The sequence below is a fragment of the Myxine glutinosa genome, chromosome 10, assembly GCF_964187855.1.
Source record: "Myxine glutinosa chromosome 10, kmMyxGlut1.1, whole genome shotgun sequence".
Taxonomy (NCBI): Eukaryota; Metazoa; Chordata; class Myxini; order Myxiniformes; family Myxinidae; genus Myxine; species Myxine glutinosa.
The window spans coordinates 52,840,621-52,848,274 of record NC_136270.1 but is presented as its reverse complement, the minus strand read 5'-3'; the positions used below and the strand labels follow the sequence as shown (position 1 = coordinate 52,848,274).

At 35.7% G+C, this 7,654-nt stretch overlaps 1 protein-coding gene across 6 annotated transcripts in view; it reads left to right on the top strand.

Annotated features, from left to right (window-relative positions):
• LOC137434540 (myosin-10) overlaps positions 1-7,654 on the top strand; it is a 159,225-nt gene that overhangs the window by 420 nt on the left and 151,151 nt on the right. For 2 of the 6 annotated variants that reach the window (XM_078785663.1, XM_068127667.2), the window contains exon 2: positions 4,899-5,014. The exons of the other annotated variants lie outside the window; for them this stretch is intronic. The gene's annotated coding sequence lies outside the window, so the exon portion shown is untranslated. The remainder of the gene's footprint in view (positions 1-4,898; positions 5,015-7,654) is intronic. 6 annotated transcript variants of the gene reach the window in all.

Below are 7,654 nucleotides of genomic sequence, written 5' to 3'. Positions count from 1 at the left end.
CTGTTAACTTGGTGTTTGTTAACTTGGTGTTTGTTAACTTCGTGTGGGTATTTTAACTTTGTGTTAATTTCGTGCTTAACTTGCTGTTTGTATTTTAACTTGGTGTTAACTTCGTGCTTGTTAACTTGGTGTTCAGTTCATGTTTGTTAGCATGGTGTGTTACCTTGGGGTTCAGTTCGTGTTTGTTAGCATGGTGTGTTAACTTGGTGTTAAGTTCGTGTTTGTTAGCATGGTGTGTGTTAACTTGGTGGATGTTAACCTCGTGTTTGTATTTTAGCTTGGTGTTAACTTCGTGCTTGTTAATTTGGTGTTAATTGTGCGTTAACTTGGTGTGTGTTTACTTGGTGTGTGTTTACTTGGTGTGTGTTTACTTGGTGTGTGTTTACTTGGTGTGTGTTTACTTGGTGTGTGTTTACTTGGTGTGTGTTTACTTGGTGTGTGTTTACTTGGTGTGTGTTTACTTGGTGTGTGTTTACTTGGTGTGTGTTTACTTGGTGTGTGTTTACTTGGTGTGTGTTTACTTGGTGTGTGTTTACTTGGTGTGTGTTTACTTGGTGTGTGTTAACTTTGTGTTTAAGTTTGTGTTTGTTAATGTGGTGTTTGTATTTTAAATTGTTGTTAACTTCGTGCTTGTTAACTTGGTGTTTGTATTTTAACTTGGCGAATGGCAATGAATGCTTTGATTTGTGCTCATCAGATTAATATCCCAACATGGACTCCTTCAAATTCACATCAGACGTGTTGAAGTAACTGTGTTTGCCCTGTGATATTTTCAAGGTTTTTTTTTTTTTCCCTTCCCCTTCCCCTTCCCATTCCCATTCCCATACTAACTGGCGTAATTTGTGGAACTTTTCAAGTCAAACCTGGTCATAATTGTACCTTGATGGAAAGGTGTACGAGCTGTCTGTGGTTTTCAAAGATGGATGTTTAAACTTGGACACCTGATCCAATCTCAAATAACACTGGAATAAACTTTTACCCTCGGCTGGAAAACTTCAGGAAAAGGGAGGGAGTTGGTCAGCCCAAAATCCATCAATTGTGCCTCGTCCTGGTTGGTCGTTGAACCCTTTCGACTTGCTAATGGGCGTGGCTTTGTTGCCTCTCTGCTCACCAAATGGTAGATGACGTGGATGTTCGTGGGCGAGAGTGGGAGGTAGTGATGGGCAGTGCATTTGAAAGAGTGAAGGATGAGCCAAGGGGTACAGGGAAACGATTCCATATTTGGGATAAGAAGGTGACGAATGAATTCAGGTGGACATGCGGTTTGGCTTTAGGAAGATGAGCAGGTGAATATAGAGGTAGGAGAGGGCAGGAAGAGCAACATCAAATGTAAGATGTATAAAAACACCTGTCCAACTTGCCACGTGTGGGGCAGTGAATGGCTACCTGTCTTGAGATTCCAGTGGTGTGGAAGGCTTTGCTTCTCTCCAGGTTGATCAGGCAATTCTGCATTTACTGCTCTTTGCTCAAGATCTTCCTATTCCAGTTTGAATTGCTGCATTATCAACAAAACAGGACCAAATGGGCTTTTCCCATTTGGGATAACGGTCTCAGGTGTGACCAGGTACTGTCTCAGGTGTGACCAGGTACCGTGAGCAATAATCGTCACCTTGTTGTCCACTGACCAAACTCACCACATAGGTTACTGAGACTAACTCACATAGGTTACTGAGACTAACTCACATTGGTTACTGAGACTAACTCACATTGGTTACTGAGACTAACTCACATAGGTTACTGAGACTAACTCACATAGGTTACTGAGACTAACTCACATAGGTTACTGAGACTAACTCACATAGGTTACTGAGACTAACTCACATAGGTTACTGAGACTAACTCACATAGGTTACTGAGACTAACTCACATAGGTTACTGAGACTAACTCACATAGGTTACTGAGACTAACTCACATAGGTTACTGAGACTAACTCACATAGGTTACTGAGACTAACTCACATAGGTTACTGAGACTAACTCACATAGGTTACTGAGACTAACTCACATAGGTTACTGAGACTAACTCACATAGGTTACTGAGACTAACTCACATAGGTTACTGAGACTAACTCACATAGGTTACTGAGACTAACTCACATAGGTTACTGAGACTAACTCACATAGGTTACTGAGACTAACTCACATAGGTTACTGAGACTAACTCACATAGGTTACTGAGACTAACTCACATAGGTTACTGAGACTAACTCACATAGGTTACTGAGACTAACTCACATAGGTTACTGAGACTAACTGAACGGCTTCACTAGTTTGATGATCAAAGACGCAGGTAGGCCTTTAAGTATTTTTTTGAGGGGTACAGATGTGGCTATCTATCTATCTATCTATCTGTCTGTCTGTCTGTTGTCTGTCTGTCTGTATATCTCTGTCTATCTCTGTCTATCTGTCTGTCTATGTCTGTCTGTCCTCTGTCTGTCTGTATATCTCTGTCTATCTCTGTCTATCTCTATCTGTCTGTCTATCTCTCTGCTATCTGTCTATCTCTGTCTGTCTGGCTATCTGTCTGTCTGTCTATCTCTCTGTCTATCTCTCTGTCTATCTGTCTGTCTATCTATCTATCTACCTGTCTATCTCTGTCTATCTGCCTCTCGTTTGCTTTGTTGATTTCAAATGATCGCTTGAAAGCAAAGAAGGTTTTTTTGTTGTTTGTTTAGCTTGCGGTGTAAATGTCTATGTATTTGTGTCGTGGTCTAACCGGTTTCATCCACAACCCAACGGACTTATTTTGGACTTAGCAAGTCCTTTGGGATTCGGATAAAAGGTGCACATTGAAGTCCACCTGAGAAACTCTTAAACAAGTGGAATGGTACTCGGAGGAGCGCGTACCTCCACCAGGCTGAACAATTTACGTTTTCTATCCCACATTCCCACTGATAGGCTGGATCTGGATCCGCACCTGAACCAATAACGAATCGGTTTCTTCTGGTCACCTGACCAACTCCTCTACCAAGTTTTGTCATAACTCGTCCACGTTTTGAGATATCGTGCTATATATACACAAAGAATTAAGTTAAGCACCCCTACACAACGAATTAAGGTAAGCACCCCCTAATATATATTCTTTGTGTATATGTATACATTGGCATATATTCTAAGGTATGTGAGATCAAATAATGATTGGTATGACATTAGCAATTATCCATTGATGAAATTGAGTGATCAAAGTGTAAAAAAGTGATTGGTTGAGTCAGTGATCCGATCACGTGGGTCCTACACACGTTATTGACGCAAAGATCGCTAGAGGTCTTCTCAGAACAATGACTGTACGTTAGAAAACATAAACGTCATCCACACTGTCCGTGATGGACCTATAGCTCCATACTTAAATTGAGGTGAAAATATGCCTAAAATTCCCAAAAAATTTCACCTTCAATTATTCAGAATAAAATATTGAAAACGGCATGATTGTTATGTTTTTATGTGACCATAATATCACTTCTCCAGTAAATATAGCAATATCATGGGTATATTACACTGTTTTGACGACAACAAACTTGTAATGTGCGAGGTTGTAAAAAAACGGGGGGGGGGGTGCTTAACTTAATTCTTTGTGTATATATAGATTTTAGCTCCATCTCTCAATGGTGGAGAATCAAAAAATAAAAATATTGTGTCTGGGTCCATATTGGGATCTTCACCAACATCAAATTGATTTGTCCTTGTCACACAACCAACTTGTCCCACCAAGTTTCGTCTGAATCCGTCTAACTTTTTGAGATATGGTGCTACCTGTCCGTTTTTGCTCCCATCTCTCAACGGTGAAAAATCTCGGATCCAGATCTTCATCAAAATTTAATAATTTTGTCCTTGTCCCACACCCAACCTCTCCACCTAATTCCGTCCGAATCTGTCCACAACCTCTGGAGATATCCTGCTCATAGACAGACAAGCCATGGGTAAAACCATAACCTCCATCCACCTTTGGTGGCAGAGGTAAAGATGGTGGGGAGGGAGGGGTACGTGGGGGGATAACTACCTGTGCACCACAATGTTTCCCTGCAACAATGTAATCTCCTCAAATAACTAATGTAACGCGGTAACTAAGGTGGTGTAAAAGTTGCTGCATCAACAGCGGTAAACGTCTTCATTTTTTTTCTACAACCTTTAATAACTTTTTCCATTTTTTTCTACAACCTTTAATATCTTTTTCTTTTTCTTTTTCTACAACCTTTAATATCTTCTTTTATTTTTTCTACAACCTTTAAATTTTTTTTTTTTCTACAACCTTTAATATCTTTTATTTTTTCTACAACCTTAAATATCTTTTTTATTTTTTTCTACAACCTTTAATATCCTTTTTTTTTTCTACAACCTTTAATGTCTTTTTTTTTCTACAACCTTTAATATATATATATTTTTTCTACAACCTTTAATATCTTTTTTTTTCTTTCTCTACAACCTTTAATACCTTTATTTATTTTTTTCTACAACCTTTAATATCTTTTTTTTTTTATCTACAACCTTTAATATCTTCTTTTTTTTTTCTACAACCTTTAATGTCTTCTTTTTTTTTTCTACAACCTTTAATATGTTTTTTTTTTTATCTACAACCTTTAATATCTTCTTTTTTTTTTCTACAACCTTTAATGTCTTCTTTTTTTTTTCTACAACCTTTAATATGTTTTTTTTTTCTACAACCTTTAATATCTTTTTTTTTTTTCTACAACCTTTAATATCTTTTTTTTTTCTACAACCTTTAATATCTTTTTTTTTTTATCTACAACCTTTAATATCTTCTTCTTTTTTTCTACAACCTTTAATGTCTTCTTTTTTTTTTTCTACAACCTTTATCTTTATTTTATTTCAATTGAATTATGAACTTGAACAATGGAGAACATAAATCACCTTTTTGACATTTTCAAAATCCTTCCTTTTAGCAGTACCTGGACAAAATATCACCTTGAAACGAGGAATTGAAAACAAACATTTTATGTTGGAGAGGGAAGACGTTAAAGGTGTGGTGTTGTACATGTGGTGTCGTACTTCCTGAAAGGTATTTGGAGCTGGAAGTGATGTTTGTGTGCATTGTTTTGTAAACTTTGCAGTTTACACTTTATCGGGAATTCACATTAGTAGTGTAATAATGTTGCTTCTGGGACACCTCCGTTTAACATGGGAAATCCCTATCTAATGTCATTTACCCCCTTGTCTTTTTCAAAAATCATAAACACCTCTATTTCTCCCACCCTCATCTTTATGAACCTTTTGTCTGTAGTACCTATCCTTAATGTTGTTCATTAGACCACTCAAACACTACAAATATTTGTTTTCTCTTATAGACCTATCATCCTTCTTCTACATATCATCTGGCAGATTAATCTTTGACCCACTCAAACATTGACCCATTCACTTCCATATTAATTCTTTCCCTCCCTCATTGCCCCTAAAGACCTCTATTTCTCTCACCCTGTTCTTTACGAACCTTCTAACCTTTTGACATGTTATCCTTATTCATTAGACCACTTAAACACCTGTGATCCTTCTGACCTTATGAACCTTTTAACCTTTTACTCTTAATATCATCTGGTGAATATAACCCACTCAAACAACGACCCTACAAATATTTGTTTATGTGTGGGAAATAATTTAATTCTCCTACAACTCTCCTCACCGTCTAATACATTAACAAAAAATATGTTTGAGTTTGGTTCTTTATTAAGATATTTTAACTGAGCTAAGATAAAATGGTAAACCTCCCTCAATGTTCTTATTTGAGCGCCTCCAGTGCCACATACCATTTTTAAATTAAAGTATATATTTTCCTGACAACCATCAAAGTTTTCCGTCCACTCAAAAATATTTCCATCTTTTTTACCCAATTCACCGGTATTTAAATTAATTCTCTTATTTGTTTTGTGAACTTTTTTACCAGTTGCCTTTTCAATTATACCTATTTGATATTTTTCACATTCATTATGTTTTCCATTTATATACCAAGGTTGATTACACCTCCACTCTTTAGTCTGGTTGATACTTGGTTCTATCATTTATATAATAGTAAAAAAGGCGGCGGTAGCCCGTTAAAATCCCCAACCCCCCCCCCCCCCCTTTTTAACTTATCACTTATATATATCTTATCACTTATATATATCTTATCACTTATGTATATCTTATCACTTATATATATCTTATCACTTATATATATCTTATCACTTATATACTTATATAACCATAAGGGAGACTATCAATTCCATTTTCTAAAATAAACCTCTTATCATCAAAAGCCCCCAATGCTTTCTTATTTATCTCTTCTGAATATAATTGATGTTTATAACTTCTTATTCCATTAATCTTTCTAAACTCTTCTTTCTTTGTTGTTAAACAGTTATAATAATCCTTAAAGTTTATTGTTTCTTTAATAACATTTTTCTTTACACCTTTTAACTTCTTATCAGTCTTTTCAACGTTATTCACAATGTATTTATAAGCATAAGCCTTTGACCTCAATCCCACAAATTCACTCATAACATTTCCTCCTAATTCATCCTTGAACTTTCCAATCACCTTTTTATTTTTAGAAGAGAACAACTCACTCTCTGGACTGTAATTACTCGTGTCATAGATATTAATGTCTCTTTTCATGTCTGAATAAACATCGTTGGTATTAATTTTCAAAATAAAACTATCTGTATCCATATAAAGTAGATTAACATCATTTTGATATTTCTTCCTCAAGTTATTATAAAAGTAATCATACATTAATGACTTTGATAAATCAAGAATTGTTGTTCCAATATAAATAGGTTTGTTCATTTCAATACTCTCTTTAATCAAATGGATCGCACAAAAGTTCTCAGTAAAGACCTCAGCTCGAGTAAAACTCGGTCTATTAATTAATTTTGATGCTTGTTCCCAAGATGTTGATAGTCTGATATTTTGTCTTTTCCTCACATTCTCCATAGTCTTACCAAAGACCGCATTATTCATTAATTTATAAAAGTCTTTCTCAAAATCTGTTTTTGACTCTGTTCTTCTTTGTGTATTAAAATCAATGTACCCCTTTAACCAATGACTTTGATTGAACTTTAGAACCCTATGGATCTTCTCTACTCTTAGACCTTTTGATAAATATTGTCGCAAATTTCTTTGGTGTAGAACATAATTTTTCTTGTTATATAATGTAGTAAGTAATTTTTCTGTTGATTCACCTATATCAAGCGATCGTTGATAATCACTCAACCATTCTTTCTTTGGACTTTCTTTCTCACAAGCAAATGGGAGATCTTTGTGTAGGTTATGGAGTTCCTCTGGATATTTTAAATCAATTTCAAAATAATAACCAACTTTTTCTTCATCCAATTCTTTTTGTGTAGAGATACATACATCTTGTAAAACGTTTTTGTAGTCTTTTTCCTTTACCCATCTAAGTTTTCCATAAGGAAGAGCCTGAGACATTGCCCAGCCATACAGGTTGTTCGCGTCATAGTACATCAAGTAAGAACTCTCTTTCGTTGGATCATAATTTGGAAGATATTTGTTATTTGCTTTTGCGTATCTACTCGAGCAGACTTGTGAAATTCCACCTCTTTTTGCCTTTTCAATCATCAAAAGCATATCAACATCGATTATCAAATCCAAATCTTGTTTTGTCATTTTCAACATCGCACTCCAGGCCAATCCAGGTGCTGTGTAG